Source organism: Polyodon spathula, chromosome 18, assembly GCF_017654505.1.
Source record: "Polyodon spathula isolate WHYD16114869_AA chromosome 18, ASM1765450v1, whole genome shotgun sequence".
NCBI classification, from domain to species: Eukaryota; Metazoa; Chordata; class Actinopteri; order Acipenseriformes; family Polyodontidae; genus Polyodon; species Polyodon spathula.
In genome coordinates, this window is record NC_054551.1 from 34,199,581 (window position 1) to 34,223,045 (window position 23,465).

A 23,465-nucleotide genomic window follows, 5' to 3' on the forward strand; every position below is an offset into this window, starting at 1 on the left:
GCTTATAAGCAGCATAAACAATGACAATGATGTTTGAATAAACACCAGTAACTAGTCGGCTTCATTTTCTGTGCAGATTATATCGGAGCTTTCTACTTCTTGATGGAAGCTTGCTGGTATAATTTAGCCTGGCCTACCTCTTGTCTGCCAGCCTGTCTCTGTTCATCATTGTCAGACCCCTAGACTTACCTCTGTGTCTGAGACTGCTCCGAAAGTGCTGACCAAGGCAATGTGATTGGGAGGGAAAGCTCATGAATGGAATTGGGTGTGACAGGGACAGGGAAGTACTTCTTCAAGTTTAAGCAATCGTCCTCCGCACCACTGAATGGCTCATTGTGAGGAAATGTTTTGCTTGGTTGAGCAACTGTCAGACATGCCCCCTGGGTTTCCAAGTACAAATAAGCCCTGCCAGTCTGACGCCTCCTTCAGGACAAGAAACACAAAAAAAGACACTTCAATGAAAATACAAAAAACCCCACAAAAAACAGCAACGAGTCCATGCATGTTGGTTTGCCTGTTCAGCTTTGGAAACCCCAAACACCTCTCCACTCTCTTTGAGCCCCTTAATAGAAGCTGTAAGAAAATGCATGCTATGTTAAAAGCACCCTTTCATTCAATGAAATGCCAAGCATGAATATGCTTTCCTACCAATTCTTCTCTCATGGTGCATATACTGCAACAGCTGTGTTTGCAGTTTACAGGTGTCATCGTAGGTTTGTGAGAGAGATCATTCTCTCATCTGACAACATCAAAGGGTTCATTTGTTAATTACAAATGGGAAAAAAGCAGGAGAAATAGGAAGAGGGACTGGAATGGGCAATGGAATTTGCATCAGAACAGGGGTAGGCACTGCATGTAGACCTTTGATCAGGTTAGATACAATAGCATTAAAAAATCTAAAGCTGATTTGCTGTATTCCCATGCTTTTATTATTTACTGCACTGTTCTGTGTTTTTACTATAGTAATACTGTAACAATCTTGTATGGGATCCCTTCCATGCCACAGTTACAGATCCTTAGTCTACCTGAAATGTATCCTCTGGTCCAGATAGAATGAACAATGCTCCTGTTACAGGAAGTGATTTACTCAGCAACAATTCTGATGTGTCATGCCAGAGGAGTTGAACTGGGGTAATAAGGCAGAAAGAATGATCTGCCTGTCTGTGGTTTCCGGACCTGGTTTAAATTGGGACTCCTGGATGTCTGGGGCCTCACAGGAAAAATCCTTTCTAGTTGAAAAAGGAAGGTCAGCTCTGATTATTGTTTCCCCTCCAGGCCTCTTCACTTTCAAAGATAGAGCATGTCTGTCAGGATTCTCCCTGTATGGTCTCTTTCAAAGAGAGAGCATGTCTGTCAGAGATCTCTCTCTACCGTCTCTTTCAAAGAGAGAGCATGTCTGTCAGGAATCTCCCTGTACGGTCTCTTTCAAAGAGCGAGCATGTCTGTCAGGAATCTCCCTGTACAGTCTCTTTCAAAGAGCGAGCATGTCTGTCAGGAATCTCCCTGTACGATCTCTTTCAAAGAGAGAGCATGTCTGTCAGGAATCTCCCTGTACGGTCTCTTTCAAAGAGAGAGCATGTCTGTCAGGAATCTCCCTGTACGGTCTCTTTCAAAGAGAGAGCATGTCTGTCAGGAATCTCCCTGTACAGTCTGTTTCAAAGAGCGAGCATGTCTGTCAGGAATCTCCCTGTATGGTCTCTTTCAAAGAGAGAGCATGTCTGTCAGGAATCTCCCTGTACGGTCTCTTTCAAAGAGCGAGCATGTCTGTCAGGAATCTCCCTGTACGGTCTCTTTCAAAGAGAGAATAAGTCTGTCAGGGATCTCTCTGTACAGTCTCTTTCTTAGGGGTTGGTAATTGATCGTAAAGGCTTGTTTCTTGGCATGCTTCGCTAGGCTTTCTGTTTATAAGCATTATCACTAGGGTTGCCATGTGTACCTGGCTCATCCCGGTTTTGAGGAAGGTGTCCCGGGAATTCAATATCCCTTCTCAGGACACTGAACGCCAGGACCAGAGATTGAGCACAAGTTAGATACATCAGGATACAATATTACTGCAATAGATACACAATATAAACTGGTTGTCATCTTTATAGGCAGGTGTTGGGACATCTGTTGTATAGGAGACACTATTGTATATAGCGCAATATATTTTCAGCGAGCAAAATACATGTACAGAAGTTAAATAATCCAAACTATATTGCCATAAAATACCTGGTATTTATAATTGAAAAACTAACATATGTGGCCAGTAACATATATATAATATATCATAATATATAGAAATACAACATTCCATTATATAGCATTTGCCTTGTCCCTAAGGAAAGTTACGGACCTCCCAGGAAAATATTATGCTCTGAATGTTTGTAAACATTCATTACACTGTGCTGGCCTCTGTGTATTGAGGGGAATTCATAAACTGCAGTAGAGTGTAGCTGGACCCAGATACAGCAGGTTTACTAGGTGTAGGACATGACAAGCAAATAAGCAGAATAGCATGCTTCAGGATCTACTTGAATTATAAACAAACTCTGGATCTTAAAATCACTGGCTGATTACTCCTAGCCCTGCTTAATCCCAAACCTCTTTCCACTGTATTGATAAAATCAGTGATGTAAATAAGGGCGCACTCTAGAAAATAACTACAAAACATCAAGAATTCAGATGCTCGTGAAAAACATATGCACTTAGTGTTACTAAAAAAAAATGTTAACCATGCAAATATTAATCTGCATTCGCCTCCTCTATTGGCTTTGCAATGCACTGCAAATTATTCATATGTGATAGTATCCTACATTCCAAATCACCCTGACTGACATTTCTGTATGATTATGGGCTCAGATGGCAATCCTTAATGAGCATAAACATACAGTAGGCTAGGCTTGTCCAATCAGTCATGGTATTGGAGGGCCATTCCACACTTTAACAGGTAAAATGAGATAATGAACTGGGTCTGGATGGAGGTTTAATTAGTTCAATTAAACAATTTAGAACAGGGTTGGAACAAAGACCAGGAGTGGAAGAGCCAACTTTGGACACCCCTGCAGTAGACCTGCTAATCTGAACCTCTCTAGTCCAATCAGCAGAAGCATGGAATCCAATCCAGTGCATGCTTAAAACAGCTGTAGAAAACAAACTTCAATAACACATTTCTGGGATGATTATGTTCAAATATAAGAACAAAAAAACAACAACAGACTAGTCTATCAGTAATTAACTAGTGAGTTTAAACACCAGGTCAGTAAACGCAGAGTCAATGAGGGATGGCTTGATTTTATAGCCTCTTAGCAGAATAATCGTTCCCACACACATGCTGTTGTGCAGAAGTAGTAAAATCGAATTTGCTGCCCAAGAGCCTGTAACAAGCTTTGAATTATTGACTTGAATTGAAACTTTTTTTTTTTACAGGGGTGGACGTTAAAGGAAGGAGGGAAACTTTTTTGGACATTTTGGCATGGAGGGTTGCTGGTGGTCTGTGTCACTGCCTCCACACACTGCTGTGGCCAGGATCGGCCCCATTCACAAACCCCCCCCCCCCCCAACAACCCACCCACCCACCCATGATCTGTTATAGCATGAATCAGCATGATATTGTCACATGATCCTGGCTGAGTCATCCGAGTGACTGGAAACACTCATTCCTTCAGAGAGCTGATTCCCAGAACCTCAGCTGTCAAGTATACCGGCAGCCACTTGCTTTAACACAAAACCTTGCTCTGCACAGGTCACTGGTTTCAAAAACGCTGCACACATTACAAGCTGTAATGTAATCCAGCTCTGCTGAACAAGGGAAGTAGAAACAAAACTGAATGCATTGGTCTTTATCAAGTTCACTGTGGTATACCATAGTAAAAATATAGTCAGTGTAAAGCACTGTATAAGCATATTAAAGGTCTTGTAAATAGGACTGGGATGGCTATAGCATGCACTGTGCAGGTCACAGCTGCACGTGGTAAAGCATATTGTGTGACTCAAAAATGTAAAAAGAAAAGCATGGTAAACCCTATGTTTTAAGTTATCACATCAAGTTACCATGTTAAGAAGTTTCCTGTTAAATACAGAGCTAGTACTTATGCAGCTGCTGACTTTTAAGGTCTAGTAAAATAATAATAATAATAATAATAATAATAATAATAATAATAATAATAATAATAATAATAATAATAATAATAATAATAATACCATTATTTAAAAAAATCTCAAGATTACTCAAAATTTCTTGATATCCAGTTGCATTGTAATGCTTGATCTTAAAATCTTTTCACACATTTGATATAAAATCCAGACAAGGCAATAAGCAATACTGTAGTCACGTTGAGTGGGCACGATTGCTCATCCCTACAATGAGGCTTCCACGCTGCAGAGATAGGACCTCACAGCTGGGTGTGCGTGCCCCATTCATTACCTCTGGGTCAGCTGGATTTTGATTCATTCTCTGTTACTGGAAGATCTACCAAAATGAATCCAAAATGGAGCTTCTAAAGAGTCCAAACCTGGCTGGGTTAACCCTTTCATGCCCTCATGTGAGGCTGTAAAGAAAGTGAAAGGGTTAAATATGCACGATAAGCATGTAAAATTCAGTGAATAAGTGTAAGGTTGAGCAATTTGAGTCAGTGTTTGGGCTGGGATAGAAACCCAGGTCCTGTTTTCCCCCACACATCTTGTTTAACACTAAGTTTACATTTGAATGAGGCCTCTGCTTACCTTGTTGCGGCTTTAAAACGTAACAAACAACAAAAACTACAGCGTGATAACTGTGTGCAATTATTAACATTAATGCAGCCCCTCAATATCACTGTCCTGCCAGTCAAGAACTTATTAACATTAATGCAATCCCTCAATATCACTGTCCTGCCAGTCAAGAACTTATTAACATTAATGCAATCCCTCAATATCACTGTCCTGCCCGTCAAGAACTTATTAACATTAATGCAGCGGATGAAAATTACCATGCAATGCCAAAGTATTTTACTAGACACCCTTCCTTCTACCAAACACAACATTAGAGTCAGTAACACATAATATACTGGAAAACAGGAAATATCTGCGGCAACTTCCTTTTGCAAATGTCTCCCTGTGGACATATTTACAGCAACACATGTTTACGCATGTGAACTGTACATACATTGTATATAAACTGAATTGAGTAATTATGCACATTTTGCAACATGTATATTCTGCAGATTTTTTTTTTTATAAAAGCTATATTAGTAAATATTTCTTGCAAGCAGACAGTTAATGTTTTACAGTATTTGTACAGGCCTTCTGGACTGCAGATATACAGTGAAGTGCGTGTGAACTGTCACAGTGTGAGAAATGCACTCGTCTCTTCACTTGCAGACATGGCCCATCTGTTCCACTTAGCTAGGGCTCACATCTACTGCTGGCTCAAGGCCAAAGTGTCTCTTTTGGTGTCAGGTCACTAATTTATTGTTACTCAGACTGCTAGCAGCCAGCAGTGTCATGATTTTTTAATGAGCTCATTGCAAAACAATAATTAGAAAAGTAAACAGCACGCATGGACTACAGGGTGTATAATAACGAAACACAGCAAGCAAGTGTGGGGCTGAAATTGCTGGTCTTGGAATACTATGAAACCATTTATTTCTGAAAATCAAATACGACAAATAAAAATAAAAAGATCTCTGTGTTAATGTCACCAGAACGACCACAGCGGAATTGCATCTTATATTTTCACATATGTTCTTATTTGTTTGTTTTTTGAGTCAATATTTGCTTATCCATCACTCTAATCACTCCATCACTCATAACGTTTCTTTGCCTTCTTGATCTTTTGACAATTGAGAGTTGAAAGACTTTGGCTGATGGAGAAAACAGGTTTGTTTTTCAAAGGGCAGAATTGGGAAGCTGATTCCAAACTGAATTGAGAATTGACAGAGAACTCAAAAAGAACGTATAACAAATTTAAAACCAGGCTTGTCCCTTGGCTGAGAGATCTGACAGTACACACAACATAGGCATATTTGTACGCTGTTTGTTTTTTAATTGATACATTTGATAGCTGGGTTAGGAATGGGATGCTTCTGTTGCACATAAGTGTAAGTGCCAGTGTTGTGTTATACACTGCCATTACTAACTGTGTCACCCTGTCAGTGAGATGAGATGAGATTAAAAGCTCTGAACCATGAATGCAAACGATTGCATTGCAGTGTGCGCGGTCGACGTTTTGGTATGTGTAGTCACATGACCAGTGTTAAACCAAATACATATTTTTATTTAATTATTATTTAAATATGTATTATTTTCTTCTATGTGACGAAAAAAGAATGAGTGTGGTCACCGCCACAATTGGGAAAAAATACTTTAAAAATGTTTGCTTTAAAAAATTTATTTTTCTGCTTGGACCATCCTAGTCATGTGACTAGGAGGCTGTGTGTAAAAGCTGAGGGAGAAGATGGCACTGGCCACTGGATAGTGAAGCATACACATAATGGCAAACTATTGTGATGTCACTGGTTTTGTTAGGGTTTATTTATTTATTTATTTATTTATTTTCCCTGTAATTTTAAAAAGTTCTGTGTCCAAGAAGTGTAGCACTGGGATCAGCTCCTGTAACACTTGAATAAAGCCCATTTTATCAGAAGAGCTTTTTCTGTCCGGCTGCCCATTCTTCCACACCAGAAAAACAGCTGACTATAAATATAGCCTTTAGCTGTGAATATCACTTGTGTACAACAAACTCTTCTTACTGCTGCATGAGCTCTCGTTGTGGTTACAGTTTCTCAGCTAGAAATGTGTTTGTGGTTTTCTCTTGTTGATCAAACTTACCTATTCCTATAAAGGCTAAGCTACAATTAGAACTGAATGCAGGGGCAATTTGTGTAGTTTTCATGAAAAATACTATCTTGCGGTAGGCTTGCAGCTATTTTTGCTAAATACAAAGTTTGCCTGTACACAGTTAAATTATGAAAGACAGGACACGTTCTTCTGCAACTAGTCAGCTACATTCTCGTGAACACAGTATATTCTTGTGTTACCTTCAGATTTGCTTTGGTGGTGGTGGTGCAGCCGACTGGCATAAAGCAGTGCTGTAATACAATGATAAGCCTCGCTTTCCTTCGAATGCCATTGTCTCTGAATTCCAGTGCTGAGAGGAGACAACCAGCAAGTCTCCCTGTCTTTTAAAGATGAACACTACCTGATTGCATTGCTGGCCGCCTCACATATTGTAGAGACAAAATACTAAATGCATTGGTTTCCCTATAACAATATTTACCATCACAGTATGTGTAGAAAGGAAAAGTTAACATGTTCCAATAAACTACCCATCAATACTTACTGCAGTTGGACTTCCTTGGATGGTAATAAAATAAACATTTTTTAGCTCATAACTCATATTTCTAACACTAGTAATAACCAGGTTACAGGAAGGGAAAGAAGAAGTCACTTAATATGAGACATCTTTGCTGTTCCAAAGCACGTCTGTGCAGAACTTCTGATTTGATGAAAAATCACTTTGAGTCCTTTTCATTAAAGAGTGTCATTCAGCTGGGTTTCAGGAAAGCAACATAAATGACATTTCAAAAACATTTCTTTGGATAACAATGGCACGCTAATCCTTTTTATTAAGCCTCGTTTTGGGTAAAATCTCAAGAAATATTGCTGTGATGATGAACAAAAATATTGGATCCACTTAGAGTGGACTCAATTCCCTCTTCCATGGCTAATACCTCACTGGAAAATTAATGGACTAGATTAGTTTGTAAAGAAAGTGCAACAGAATTTTAGCATGCAGGACTGCTCCTTCCAGACACATTTTCTTGCTCGTTTTAGTATATCATTACGCTATTGTTTTATCTCATTTTGAAAATGCACCTTGGTCTGTTGCACTGCCTTCAGAGTGGAGCCCATAGCATACAAAGGAGGGCAGGGGAGGGGGGCAGGGGGCAGGACTATAGCACCTTTGCAGCCCAGCACTAATTTACTAATTAGTTCAAACACCAAAGCTTGATTTAATCACCCCACAGTCCCTGTTGTCCACTCCACTCCTGTTTGTCACATGGCCCCTCAGGTTCACTTCTGAGCTACGCTTAAGAAGCAATTGAGTTTTTACAGCTGAGAATATTTTATAGGGCTGAAGCAGTCTGGTTTTTATTGATGTCTTTGGGAATTGGAAGGGTGTCAAGGCCACATTAGCTAAGTGTTGTTCATTACTCTGAGCAGACCTCAAGGACGAGGCAAAGAAAAGGCTGGGATCTCTTCATTAGCATGTCTGCTGTACAAGGCGTATACATTGAATAAAGTCACAGTTAACTCAAAATGCACCTTTGAATACAGCATCGCCTGAACTGACATACTGTAGTTTTAAACAAAATTCACAAAGACTTGCAATATTACGTATTTCAATATAACAATGCATAACACACCCAGAAACATCAATTTTTTAACCTTTATCACATATATTAGTAATACATACATACATTGCATACACTATTAAGGCATATCACAATTTCAGAGCCAATGACTCTAAAAAGTCATTTTATTTTATTATTTATTCATTTTTTAAAATTTGTTTTTAATTTCATCTTAAATTGTTGTACTGTAGGCAACTACTTGTTACTCTTGGTTCATGGTGAATGTGGTTCCAGTAAGACAATGACTACACGTCCTTCCTATCTCTCTTCATAGTTGGGTGGCAGATGCATGGCACTCCCCGGACTGCAGGATTTAACCTGCAATCTGAGCTGTTCAAGCCTCAGCCATTGTGCTGACTCATCATTGGCACACCAGATGTAGTCATCTTTAATACCATTACTGCAGGGTTGCATCAGATATTGACCGTGTGGATGCAATCAAGTGTCAACATGAGATACATTTACACAGCAATAGAAATAATGCAAATATAGTCAAACATCTATTATCTTAACTGTTTGGGTAATCGAATACCATGTGAATGCAAATAATAATACAATACCATAACATCACTATAATACAGTGACATCACTACAATACAGTGACATCACTACAATGCATCACTATTTTGAACATATGACCGGAATAAAAAAAGATTTAAAAATAAATACATGTACTGCTCATGTGGTGAGCGATTCTTACAGCTCATTCACAGGACAGGAGCGAGGGCTGCGAGAAGTAAGCCCTGGGACATGAAATAGGAATTATGTGCTTGTGACTTTAGGAAGACAGCATGCTTTCCCCAAGGCTGAAAGCAAGCATTACTTCCCCCAAGGGGAAAATGAACAGAAGGACAGCGTATACATCTAAGAAGACTAGAAATCATCCCAAATAACAAGGAAGGCCTACTCTTCGGGAGATCAGCATGGCCAGACCTCCGAGACAGAGCCATGCGGGCAACAGAAATTCTATAAGAGAGAAGGAAATGAACATGCAAAGAAGGGCCCAGTGGCATTGATGAAAGCAAGTGGTTAGTAAAGAATACAGGTTTTCCCCCTGGCTCTGGGAGAGCTGCCCTCTCAGAGGAGAGACCAAACCAATCAGCCTCCAAGGCTGGGACCATGTATGCTGCCCTCGGGGAGAACTGTCTGGCTCTCGGAGACCCTTCCTCTCGGAGGGTGAGGCCAGCTCGCCTGGGCCTAAGTTTTGGAAGTGAATGTCCCTTGTCCCCAGAGGGAGACTGTTGCAGAGTTGACGCTGTGATTTGGAGGAGGAGGGGAGGAAGGTAGAAAACTCAGAAAGCAAGACAGGGAATCAGTGTTCGACCCAAGGCTTAAATAGGGAGGTTAATTGATATATTGGCTGTATGAACTAGGAAAGACCCCCTACCCCCTCCAAACCACACACAATGGTTAAAAATAAAAGGATGACAGAAAATAATCCTATCTTGATACACAGCTCGTGTTTTCTCAGGGGAAGACCGGAGAAATAGACATGAAATAAATCAACCACAAGAGCTGCCTTCAAATTGGCAGCACCTTCTGACTGCACAGTGGAGACAGTGCGTGTGTGTCTGGAGTGGTGCACTCAAGCTGTCTGCTCTCCAAGGCAGGGTAATTAAAACCTGTCTCATTTAAACGGCCTGCCTGAGCAGGTCAAGGAAATTCACTTTTTAATTTTACCTTCAGGAGGCATTTTCTGAAAGCATCAAATAAGTAAATATACTATAAGAGCAAGGTTATTCAGATATTGTCCCCATTGCTTCTGTAGTTCAGCAGTGTGCACATGTATTACAACACCCCATTGCTTCTGTAGTTCAGCAGTGTGCATGTGTATTAGAGCACCCCATTGCTTCTGTAGTTCAGCAGTGTGCACATGTATTAGAACACCCCATTGCTTCTGTAGTTCAGCAGTGTGCACGTGTATTAGAGCACCCCATTGCTTCTGTAGTTCAGCAGTGTGCACATGTATTAGAGCACCCCATTGCTTCTGTAGTTCAGCAGTGTGCACATGTATTAGAGCACCCCATTGCTTCTGTAGTTCAGCAGTGTGCACATGTATTAGAACACCCCATTGCTTCTGTAGTTCAGCAGTGTGCACATGTATTAGAGCACCCCATTGCTTCTGTAGTTCAGCAGTGTGCACATGTATTAGAGCACCCCATTGCTTCTGTAGTTCAGCAGTGTGCACATGTATTAGAGCACCCCATTGCTTCTGTAGTTCAGCAGTGTGCACATGTATTAGAGCACCCCATTGCTTCTGTAGTTCAGCAGTGTGCACATGTATTAGAACACCCCATTGCTTCTGTAGTTCAGCAGTGTGCACATGTATTAGAGCACCCCATTGCTTCTGTAGTTCAGCAGTGTGCACATGTATTAGAGCACCCCATTGCTTCTGTAGTTCAGCAGTGTGCACATGTATTAGAACACCCCATTGCTTCTGTAGTTCAGCAGTGTGCACATGTATTAGAGCACCCCATTGCTTCTGTAGTTCAGCAGTGTGCACATGTATTAGAGCACCCCATTGCTTCTGTAGTTCAGCAGTGTGCACATGTATTAGAACACCCCATTGCTTCTGTAGTTCAGCAGTGTGCACATGTATTAGAACACCCCATTGCTTCTGTAGTTCAGCAGTGTGCACATGTATTAGAACACCCCATTGCTTCTGTAGTTCAGCAGTGTGCACATGTATTAGAGCACCCCATTGCTTCTGTAGTTCAGCAGTGTGCACATGTATTAGAGCACCCCATTGCTTCTGTAGTTCAGCAGTGTGCACATGTATTAGAACACCCCATTGCTTCTGTAGTTCAGCAGTGTGCACATGTATTAGAACACCCCATTGCTTCTGTAGTTCAGCAGTGTGCACATGTATTAGAGCACCCCATTGCTTCTGTAGTTCAGCAGTGTGCACATGTATTAGAACACCCCATTGCTTCTGTAGTTCAGCAGTGTGCACATGTATTAGAGCACCCCATTGCTTCTGTAGTTCAGCAGTGTGCACATGTATTAGAGCACCCCATTGCTTCTGTAGTTCAGCAGTGTGCACATGTATTAGAACACCCCATTGCTTCTGTAGTTCAGCAGTGTGCACATGTATTAGAACACCCCATTGCTTCTGTAGTTCAGCAGTGTGCACATGTATTAGAACACCCCATTGCTTCTGTAGTTCAGCAGTGTGCACATGTATTAGAACACCCCATTGCTTCTGTAGTTCAGCAGTGTGCACATGTATTAGAACACCCCATTGCTTCTGTAGTTCAGCAGTGTGTACATGTATTAGAACACCCCATTGCTTCTGTAGTTCAGCAGTGTGCACATGTATTAGAACACCCCATTGCTTCTGTAGTTCAGCAGTGTGCACATGTATTAGAACACCCCATTGCTTCTGTAGTTCAGCAGTGTGCACATGTATTAGAACACCCCATTGCTTCTGTAGTTCAGCAGTGTGCACATGTATTAGAGCACCCCATTGCTTCTGTAGTTCAGCAGTGTGCACATGTATTACAACACCCCATTGCTTCTGTAGTTCAGCAGTGTGCACATGTATTAGAGCACCCCATTGCTTCTGTAGTTCAGCAGTGTGCACATGTATTAGAACACCCCATTGCTTCTGTAGTTCAGCAGTGTGCACATGTATTAGAACACCCCATTGCTTCTGTAGTTCAGCAGTGTGCACATGTATTAGAGCACCCCATTGCTTCTGTAGTTCAGCAGTGTGCACATGTATTACATCACCCCATTGCTTCTGTAGTTCAGCAGTGTGCACATGTATTAGAACACCCCATTGCTTCTGTAGTTCAGCAGTGTGCACATGTATTAGAACACCCCATTGCTTCTGTAGTTCAGCAGTGTGCACATGTATTAGAGCACCCCATTGCTTCTGTAGTTTTGATTTATTGTGTAAATGAAATCAAACCACTGAAAATCTGGGAAAATTGTCAAAATTGGTAAATTTGTGCTTGTCTAACGTAATTGTTGGTTTAATAGGCCACACATGCAATTATTTAAAATACTAAGAGAAAAGGAACACATAGCCTCATATGGTAAAATGCATGGGATTTTTTAGAAGTTGTTTAAGATGTCTAATTAAAGCACAAAGTGGTTTTCATGCAGGCGTGTATATTAAGGGTATAAATGACAGGTCCTGAGGTGTTCTTGAGCTGCACACCGTTGTGTGTGTGATCGTGCACGATGCACAGCACACTGGAACGAGGTGTCAATCTGTGCAGCTGTACATCAAAATGAAAGCTGGATTCAATAAATACATGAAAATAGAAATTTGTGGCTGGGAATTTTATTTTTAATTAGCTTGCAGACAGGCAGCTTGGATCTGGAATCCAATTATCCTGACAGCCGTTTAATGTTGCCCTTTATAACCCACTTTCCAAGGACATTGACATGGCATCGCTGTAGGAATTCTTTTTTAATTTGTTAAAGTGGTTACAGCTAGCAAAACAGGTCCATAAACCGGCACTTGCATTCGCAATGTAGGTCACAAGTGTGCAGTTTTGAAAGAAACACATGTATTTTAATTTATAAACATGATATCTGGTACTACAGTACATTGAAGAGCCTTGTTTTCCATTCACTTCTATGACAATTTCACATCTATCTATCTATCTATCTATCTATCTATCTATCTATCTATCTATCTATCTATCTATCTATTTCAGATATGAGTTAAAGAGGGGTCAGGTGCAATCTTTTTAAGGGAAAATGTAAAAGGGTATAGCACATAAACTGGTATATTGTCACAGTGGCACCTGAGGAGTTTGTGAAAGTGTAATGAGTCTCCTCCTAGCAGCTTATCTGTTAATAATACTGACAGATAAGACCCGTGCTTACCTCTCGACAGCGCTTGCTCTTTCATTGAACAGTAAGACGTTTGCCTTTGATCCCTATGGTTTGTGGTTCGTGTATCCCTGGACTTTCCATTCAATTCAATGGGCTGAGATGTGAATTGATTACAAAAGGCATCTGTTATCAGCTACTTGAGCAGCACAAACAAGGAGAAGCAGCAATGCTTGTGTACCGCCCCTTCATGGTTCATGATTCAATGGCACGCCTTGCCTTGTCTTTTGTAATATATATATATATATATATATATATATATATATATACCAATATATATATTACAGTTGCACCTCCTTGTTGTAAGCCACTTTAGTCAAGATGGGTAAGATAACAAAGGTTAATAATTAGAACATAAGAACATAAGAGAGGTTACAGACGAGAGGAGGCCATTCAGCCCATCTTGCTAGTTTGGTTGTTAGTAGCTTATTGATCCCAGAATCTCATCAAGCAGCTTTTTGAAGGACCCCAGGGTGTCAGCTTCAACAACATTACTGGGGAGTTGATTCCAGACCCTCATGATTCTCTGTGTATAAAAGTGCCTCCTATTTTCTGTTTTGAATGCCCCTTTGTCTAATCTCCATTTGTGACCCCTGGTCTTTGTTTCTTTTTTTCTGGTCAAAAAAGTCCCTTGGGTCGACATTGTCAATACCTTTTAGAATTTTGAATGCTTGAATTAGGTTGCTGCGTAGTCTTTATCCATGACTTCTGAATCTATGACTTGTGCAAATTACAGATGGAACACTGTCAAAGTGATGCCTTTCATGTAGGGTTCCTCCCCTAACTTCCCTGAAGGCACATAGATACTTCCAGAGTCATTTATCAAAAACAGTGGCCAAAACCCTTGCCCAGTCTGTGGCAACATCTAAAGTCAGCTTTCAAAGACTCTTTCAAAGACATCCAGCTCTTACTTTTTATTTAGGCTTTGGAATAAAAGCCAGTAGCAGCTGAAACTTCCTCCAGCATTGTTTTCCTAGACAGAGAGCCTTACTTCCATAACCAGGCATGTAGCCAAATACAACAATAAACTTGCTTACCCTAAAAATAATGGAACTTGCAAAAGTGCTTACTGATGTAAAAATAAAAGCAACCCCAAAAATAAAACACACACACACACACAATTTCCCACCACAAAGAAGGGAAAAAAAACCCTTACCACCAGTGATTGGAAACATTCAGAATGAGGGAAGATAAGATTTTTATATTTTTTTTTAATTCCAAAAGAATGATTAGTTTTGGCACCAACAGCAACCAGGCAATTGAATATGATGTTAGTAGTAGGATATCTGTGTTGGATTAGTTTTGTAGGGAATACTTGGCTTCAAATCCCAGAAAAGCCCCTCGCCTGGTTTATAAGGGATGTGCGTCAGAGTGGATGGACGGGAGGTCCAATCTGTTCCCTTGAGGTTGCTGACTTGGAAGCAGTACAATCGCTGAAGTGCGTGATGCAGACGGGCTGGATTCTGGCTGCGTGAGTCGTGCTGGATGTACAGGGTGCATGACAACAAGTTCACAGTGAGCTGCCAGTTTTCTGCAGATTTTCCTCTAAGATTGGAAACCCTAAATTCGCACTTACAGTAACATATGACTTCTCAAGCAAAAACATGTGTATTATTAACCATCGCAACACAGCAAGCTCAACATGAAAGATTCTTAGACCAAGGTTATGGCTGGAAGTCTTTCTCAATGTCTTCTTGAGAAATTGTAATTGTTTTATTATCATAAAGATGAGCTTTTGACCTATGATTTATATGATTTTAACCTCCCATTATTGATCACTTGGTATCAAGGTTAACCCTTTAATGCACAAGATTTATTTTTTAATGTGAAAAGCTACTTTATTTATGTAACTAGATTCCATGTCTTATACACCCCCCCCTCTCCCTCCCCCCTCCACATCCGGCAACACAATGAACTATATGAACAATTCTGGCTTGTGAGGCTGGCTTTAAAAACAGGATAATATGGGGTGGCTAAGCTAAGCATGGTAACGGATGCGGTTCAGAACTAGGCATTCCATACAGGGTGTGAAAAAGCATTACTGTTGAAGCACAATAGCGTACGATCCAGTGGTAGTGCACAGTTAATAGCACACATCTTGAAGAATTGCTTCTCAGAACACTGCAGTCCATAAAAATGTGATTGTGTCATTTACATTGTACTGATTTCAACCAAGAAAAACACACCCTTAATTAAACAAAACAAGAGACTTGTTTAGTTTTCAGTCCTTTGAGGGTTTGAATCAAAAGATAAAAGGTGTCCGCATTCAGACCAAGTGTACTCCCCTCCTTATATGGAAATCCCAGTGAGGAGGATCAAAATTACTGAAGTTCAAGATGTTTTATTTTTTATTGTTTAATTATTTTAAATTAAAAACGTAATGTCTTTACATATCGAGGTTAGAAAAAAAAAAAGTTTAATTTTTAAGAAAGTAAGTATAGCTGCACAGTGTTTCAGTGCGCACAATAGTACAGACTGGCACGTTACTGAGTCCTCGGTGTTGGTGTTAATTCTGATCCGCTGAGCGTTCCGTACTGGTACAAGGTGCTCGCTTGCGGGTAGCATTGTAAAGTTTTAGATTGCTGGACTCGGTTTCTATTATCATAGTGTATTAAGTTCACCTGGTACGGCATGTTTTAAAATAAATGCATTAGTGACCACGCTTGTGAGGACTGCATACACTGCATTTTAAACAGCGGTCAACAAACACAGTGCGGAAAGATGATCTTTCCGCAGGCGCTCTGGCCAGAAAGTTGTCTACTCTAAAAAAGTACACTAAACATATGTGTAGTTTGTGTGACTGTATTATTATTATTATTATGTTTAATTTTAGAAAAGCACAATTATGTGTCGCCTTAGCAATGTACAGTTTTATTTTCACATGCACTGTTGAACTGAAGCTACAGTAGTTGCTATAAAAATAAATTGTTATGTGAAGGGGCGCAGCGCAGGTGATGCCGGGATATGTAGTTTATTGTTTTTGGAAGCCGACTGTCTCTACCAGTAAGGGGAGAACACACGTTCAGTCTCATAACTAAAGTAAACTATTAGTATTTCACGAAGCTAATTTAATAAGTGAATGTGTAAGATGGTTTTGTTTAGTCAAAAATGAAAGTGGGTTCAGGGGTGCAGTTTGACAGTGTCCAGTAGTAAAGCGGGAAACAAAGTCGAATACCCTTAGAAAACACAAACAGAAGGAAAGCAAACTTTGAAAAATGTGAAAATGCAATTGCAAGTAGCAGAGCCACTGTTTGTTGGTTTATAACCGCACTACAACTCAGGCATTACCTTGTCGGTAGTTGACCTTGTCTGTAAAGTGCTGTAGCACCTTGGTCTGACCTTCTTGTCAAGGTCAACTACCGGACAAGAATCCCCCTGATTTCCAAACTGTTGTACATTAAGCACCTGCTATGCTTAGTTAGTCTAGTTCTGTAGCTTTAACATTGCTTCTTCTTTTTGTATTAAACAGTATGCCAATGGTGAACCCCCTTGCTGGCCTCATCACCTGAGGAGGCACTCCTGCAGGATTAATATAGAGTTAAAGGACAGCGCTATTTAAGTCTCTCTCTATTTATTGTATATAAATAGACCCCAGTGTTTATAATAGACAGTAACACAGTATCTCTCAATGTTTATTGTATATAAATAGACCCCAGTGTTTATAATAGACAGTAACACAGTATCTCTCAATGTTTATTGTATATAAATAGACCCCAGTGTTTATAATAGACAGTAACACAGTATCTCTCTCTGTTTATTGTATATAAATAGACCCCAGTGTTTATAATAGACAGTAACACAGTATCTCTCTCTCTCTGTTTATTGTATATAAATAGACCCCAGTGTTTATAATAGACAGTAACACAGTATCTCTCAACGTTTATTGTATATAAATAGACCCCAGTGCTTATAATAGACAGTAACACAGTATCTCTCAATGTTTATTGTATATAAATAGACCCCAGTGTTTATAATAGACAGTAACACAGTATCTCTCTCTGTTTATTGTATATAAATAGACCCCAGTGTTTATAATAGACAGTAACACAGTATCTCTCTCTCTGTTTATTGTATATAAATAGACCCCAGTCTTTATAATAGACAGTAACACAGTATCTCTCTCTGTTTATTGTATATAAATAGACCCCAGTGTTTATAATAGACAGTAACACAGTATCTCTCAATGTTGGTGCTTCTGTTTTGGTTTGTCCAAACTGATCTTTTCAAATCAATTCCATTAATGTTTATTTTATTTACACTGGTTTCCATTGATAGGTCATTGTTTTTTAAATTAAATAACTTTTTCAACAGTTGAATCTTTAAGCACTTGACCTTGGTGCAGTTAAAGATAGATTGTGGCAAAAAACAACCCCCCCCCCCCCCCCCCCCCCCCCCCCCCCCCACCCCTTTGACGCCATCTAGTATATTGCAGTCTTATTGAACTAACCAGGTATTTGGGTGGATAGCTAGTGAGAGACAAATAACGACACATTTTGACCACATCGAAATGGTATTTGATGAAAAAGAGCTATAGCTATTGAAGAGACAATTCAGACAGTGTTTTAAACTGCTTCCACTTGTGTTGTTTATTGCTACTTCCCCAGAGAATGTGCAAACTCTGCAGAATGGTTATCAAACAGCCTTGAAAACATTTTCTTGCTTTATTCATCACAAAGTTAAACATGTATCTTTTAAGGCTTTTTAATTACGGCACCACTGTCTATATAGTGGTATTAATAAAGTACCCGCTGAAAAAAATAATTTGAACTGTATTCCTGTTTACATGTAATAATCCAATGTATTCCATTTCAATCCCACTGAATCTAACAGCCTTAATCCAACACATGTTCATGTAAAATGTTTTACCAATAACTCCACAGGAAGCATGGTCCTGTATGACATCTCAGACTGCTTTTGATAGTGCTGTGCTTGTGTCTTGCAGAGGGTGACCCAAGGAGTAGACCATAGCTGGATTCGAGGGATTGGTTTTGATGCCACTTGTTCCCTTGTGGTTCTCGATAAGAGTTTCCAGCCGCTGCCAGTGAACAGTAATGGTATGTGAAGATTGAGATGGAGATTTAAGACTTCACTGTACAAAGATAGAGTCCCTGATAAGGTTCCTGTGGGAATTTAAGGAAACTTAGAGTAGCTTGGTTTAGGTATTAATACTCCAGTTATCTTCACTAATGTATTCTTCTTCTCATTTAGATGTAAGGAAGAAATGTATTGGTAAGAAATTGAACAACATCTGGTATCTCTTACATCTGTTGGGGGAAGAGCGTGGCCAGAGTGCTTGGTAATGGTTACACTCTGGTGTTCCAGCTGCACTTACATATAGCCATATTTGAAAGCTCTTCAGAGGCCATAGAGGTGCAGTCATTTCCAGCCTTAATCCATTAAGTTCCACTGTCCTCATTTCAGGACAGGCTGCTTTGTAAAAGATTTTGGAGCGTTGTTAAATGGCATCTACCTGGTATTTAAATTTTCTATTTAATTATATTGTTATGATAACTTACTCTAATTATAAATGTAGCATACTGATAGTAAGGGTTGCACAGTGGAGCCGGGATGTCTGGGTGTTGGTTATGACAGTAAGGGTTGCACAGTGGAGCCGGGATGTTTTGGTGTTGATTATCACAGTAAGGGTTGCACAGTGGAGCCGGGATGTTTTGGTGTTGGTTATGACAGTAAGGGTTGCACAGTGGAGCCAGGATGTTTTGGTGTTGATTATGACAGTAAGGGTTGCACAGTGGAGCCGGGATGTTTTGGTGTTGGTTATGACAATAAGGGTTGCACAGTGGAGCCGGGATGTTTGGGTGTTGGTTATGACAGTAAGGGTTGCACAGTGGAGCCGGGATGTTTTGGTGTTGATTATGACAGTAAGGGTTGCACAGTGGAGCCGGGATGTTTTGGTGTTGATTATGACAGTAAGGGTTGCACAGTGGAGCCGGGATGTTTTGGTGTTGATTATGACAGTAAGGGTTGCACAGTGGAGCCGGGATGTTTTGGTGTTGGTTATGACAGTAAGGGTTGCACAGTGGAGCCAGGATGTTTTGGTGTTGGTTATGACAGTAAGGATTGCACAGTGGAGCCGGGATGTTTTGGTGTTGGTTATGACAGTAAGGGTTGCACAGTGGAGCTGGGATGTTTTGGTGTTGGTTATGACAGTAAGGGTTGCACAGTGGAGCCGGGATGTTTTGGTGTTGGTTATGACAGTAAGGGTTGCACAGTGGAGCCGGGATGTTTTGGTGTTGGTTATGACAGTAAGGGTTGCACAGTGGAGCTGGGATGTTTTGGTGTTGGTTATGACAGTAAGGGTTGCACAGTGGAGCCAGGATGTTTTGGTGTTGGTTATGACAGTAAGGATTGCACAGTGGAGCCGAGATGTTTTGGTGTTGATTATGACAGTAAGGGTTGCACAGTGGAGCCGGGATGTTTTGGTGTTGATTATTACAGTAAGGATTGCACAGTGGAGCCGGGATGTTTTGGTGTTGGTTATGACAGTAAAGGTTACACAGTGGAGCCAGGATGTTTTGGTCTAGGCTATGACAGTAAGGGTTGCACAGTGGAGCCGGGATGTTTTGGTGTTGATTATGACAGTAAGGGTTGCACAGTGGAGCCGGGATGTTTTGGTGTTGATTATGACAGTAAGGGTTGCCCAGTGGAGCCGGGATGTTTTGGTGTTGGTTATGACAGTAAGGGTTGCACAGTGGAGCCGGGATGTTTTGGTGTTGGTTATGACAGTAAGGGTTGCACAGTGGAGCCGGGATGTTTTGGTGTTGATTATGACAGTAAGGGTTGCACAGTGGAGCCGGGATGTTTTGGTGCTGGTTATGACAGTAAGGGTTGCACAGTGGAGCCGGTATGTTTTGGTGTTGATTATGACAGAAAGGGTTACACAGTGGAGCTGGGATGTTTTGGTGTTGATTATGACAGTAAGGGTTGCACAGTGGAGCCGGGATGTTTTGGTGTTGATTATGACAGTAAGGGTTGCACAGTGGAGCCGGGATGTTTTGGTGTTGGTTATGACAGTAAGGGTTGCACAGTGGAGCCGGGATGTTTTGGTGTTGGTTATGACAGTAAGGGTTGCACAGTGGAGCCGGGATGTTTTGGTGTTGGTTATGACAGTAAGGGTTGCACAGTGGAGCCGGGATGTTTTGGTGTTGATTATGACAGTAAGGGTTGCACAGTGGAGCCGGGATGTTTTGGTGTTGATTATGACAGTAAGGGTTGCACAGTGGAGCCGGGATGTTTTGGTGTTGGTTATGACAGTAAGGGTTGCACAGTGGAGCCGGGATGTTTTGGTGTTGGTTATGACAGTAAGGATTGCACAGTGGAGCCGGGATGTTTTGGTGTTGATTATGACAGTAAGGGTTGCACAGTGGAGCCGGGATGTTTTGGTGCTGGTTATGACAGTAAGGGTTGCACAGTGGAGCCGGTATGTTTTGGTGTTGATTATGACAGAAAGGGTTACACAGTGGAGCTGGGATGTTTTGGTGTTTGTTATGACAGGTAGGTATTTGGTATTTGAAACTGGGGACACCCCCCAATTTTTCATGGGGGATCCCCATCCTCTCCCCTTAGTTTTAACATAAAAACAGGCAAACAGTTGTGGAGTTTTAATAAACAATGTGCAGGATAAGAACGATGACTGTCCAGTGTTTTATTAAACTCAAGTTCTTTAATCGGGTAGGAACCCCTTGTAAACGAGAAGCTTTGATTCAGCAGCTACATCTTGCTCCAGTATCATCAATTGAACACATTCTTCTCCAGTATCACTAAAGATTGTTTCATTTAAAAAGTGTTGCTCACTTTACTGAAAGTGATTTGGATACAGTCTAAAGTCTAATGAAAAAGCTGTCTAATTTATAATGATAAGTTCACCTTTGCTAGTATGATCTTCCTTCTGTAACGTAACAAACACTCAAAGCATAGTAAGTTTCGATTTCTCTGCACTACTGTGTGAAACCCTTGAGTGATTCTGTATCTGTTGTGCTTGAGCCTTCCATGAGGTCCTCGGGTCAGTGAGTGTGTTGTGAGTCAGAGGGACACAAGCAGAGGTCAATAACGTTAAGTAAAATAAATAAATAAAAAAAATACTAAGGAAAACAGTAATCAGAAATATGGTTGTGAATAATAAATAATATTTCTGGAAATTAAAATACGTTAGAATTCAATAAAATTACTGAACTCGTATTGTGGGATCATTGACTAATCAGCTATTCATTAATCTTTACTGTATTTAAAAAAAAAAAAAAAAAAAAAAAAATCATTTGCTATGTCAAATCCACAGTATACACACCACTAGGTCAGTGCCAAGCAGAGTTGCTCTGACTCACAACTGGAAAATGGGTGTAATCTGCCAGTGGGTATAGTAGGAAAATTGAAAAGCTTTTTGAAGGGAAAGCAGGTATTCTCCTTCTTGTGACTTGCAGAGAGAAGATTGCAATGAGCCAGTGGTAGCGATTTTCCAAGGTTTTATTAGTTTTGTGTTTGCATTGATTTTATTGACGAGTGCTCAACAGTGGCACCCTGTCGCAGCGGGTTTGGAAGGAGAGGGGCTCAGCTGGCTTGGCCTGTGCTGTGTTTGAAAGGCTATGGGGTGGTGCACTCCCTTGAAGAGCTGTAGGGTAGTGCACTCCCTTTGTTGGCTATGCAGGTTGTCGTTAGCAGAGCTGAACTAACGTGAAACACAACCTTGGGCAAAACCATACAAAAAAGAGCAGGAGCATTTTTCCTGTAGTCCCAGACACCTCTTATCAGTGCATACAGACTGTGCGCTGACCCTAAAATCTACTGTATTATCCGTAGCAAAAACTTTGAGGAAAAGTTGTGATTAGGTGAGGTGTATGATGTATATATACTGTAAATATATATATATGTGTGTGTGTGTGTGTGTGTGTGTGTATGTATATATAAAATACTCTGAAAAATAAAAGTATTCTGGGTGTTTCTGATTTTATTGCACTGCGTAAAGGTGTTGTAACCAACCTTTCATTTCTTGCCTCTTGTTAGCATAACCACATTTTCAAAAGTGTAAAAAAAAACAAAAAAACAAAGTGTGTAAAACCAAAAGAGAAATAATAGTGGTCGACCACATCTAGTTTGGGAGAAGGAGTTCCTGCTGTGAATCTGATGGTTTCCAAACCCAGTCGGTCGTGTGTTTCCCTTTCCTTTCAGGCGAGAAGGACAGGAACGTTATCCTGTGGATGGATCACCGGGCGTTTGGTCAGGCAGAGCGGCTCAGCTGGACGAGGCAGAGGGTCCTGCAGTATGTGGGTGGGGTGATGTCTCCCGAAATGCAGCCGCCCAAGTTAGAGTGGTTAAAAGAAGTATGTCCCTATTTTGAAAAACTTTCCTTGTGACAGTACAGTGAGGCCGCCACTCACACAATCACAAACACACTTCCCATCGTCCATCCTTCCCCTTATAAATGTTTACAGTAGTGAAAGCATAGCAAAGGTAATAAAGCAGGGTAAAGAATAGGTGAGCATTGTAAAGCCCAGAGAGGTATGGTAAAGCATATTAATAAACATGGCAAACCAGGGTAAACTATGGTAAATGCATAGTGTATAACCATGAGGAAAGCATGGTCAAAACTGCAAAACCTTTTTCACAAAGCCAGAGTGATTTTCCAGCTGCCTGGCGCAAATTTATTTAAATACTGGTGAGAGCAGATTCGTACAGCCAGCACGTCTGTCAGGTGCAGTTCTAGTTTCACACTCACAAACATTTTGCAATCTCAAGAGCTTTGTGTTTTCTTATGTGTTATCTTCACTCTGAAGCCGTTATGAAAATGATTATGTGGCAGCTCATCTAGTTCATGTAGGAGACTTTCAACATTACAGGTGTGAAGTTTGCAAAAAAAAAAATGTGTGGTACGCATACTGCTGCTATTAATCTCTGTGATGTGGAGTTTTGTTAAGATTGTCAGATAAAATTAATGTTTTATTGGCATTTAAGAGTTAACTCTAACTTAAAACTTCACTTCTGTTCCCCCCCCTCCCCCTTCATGCTGCGTGGCATGGTATTGAGGGAACATAAGGGAGTCGTTTTAGGACCAATTGGGAAACGTTATATGCTATTTAGCGTATAGAAGAAAAAAATCCCTATTTAGAAGAAAAAAAATTAATTGAAGCAAACAATTCTCAAAGTTGGAATAGTAATAAATAAAACATGAATGTGTGGTTATGGTGGGAGTTCTGATTGAGGGTCAGCACCCTGTAAGCTTCTTACCTTATA

The 23,465-nt window shown here is 40.5% G+C and overlaps 1 pseudogene; it reads left to right on the forward strand.

Moving 5' to 3' along the window:
* Positions 1 to 9,494: 9,494 nt before the first annotated feature.
* The window catches only part of LOC121330740, a 65,544-nt pseudogene continuing 51,573 nt past the window's right edge, over positions 9,495 to 23,465 (forward strand).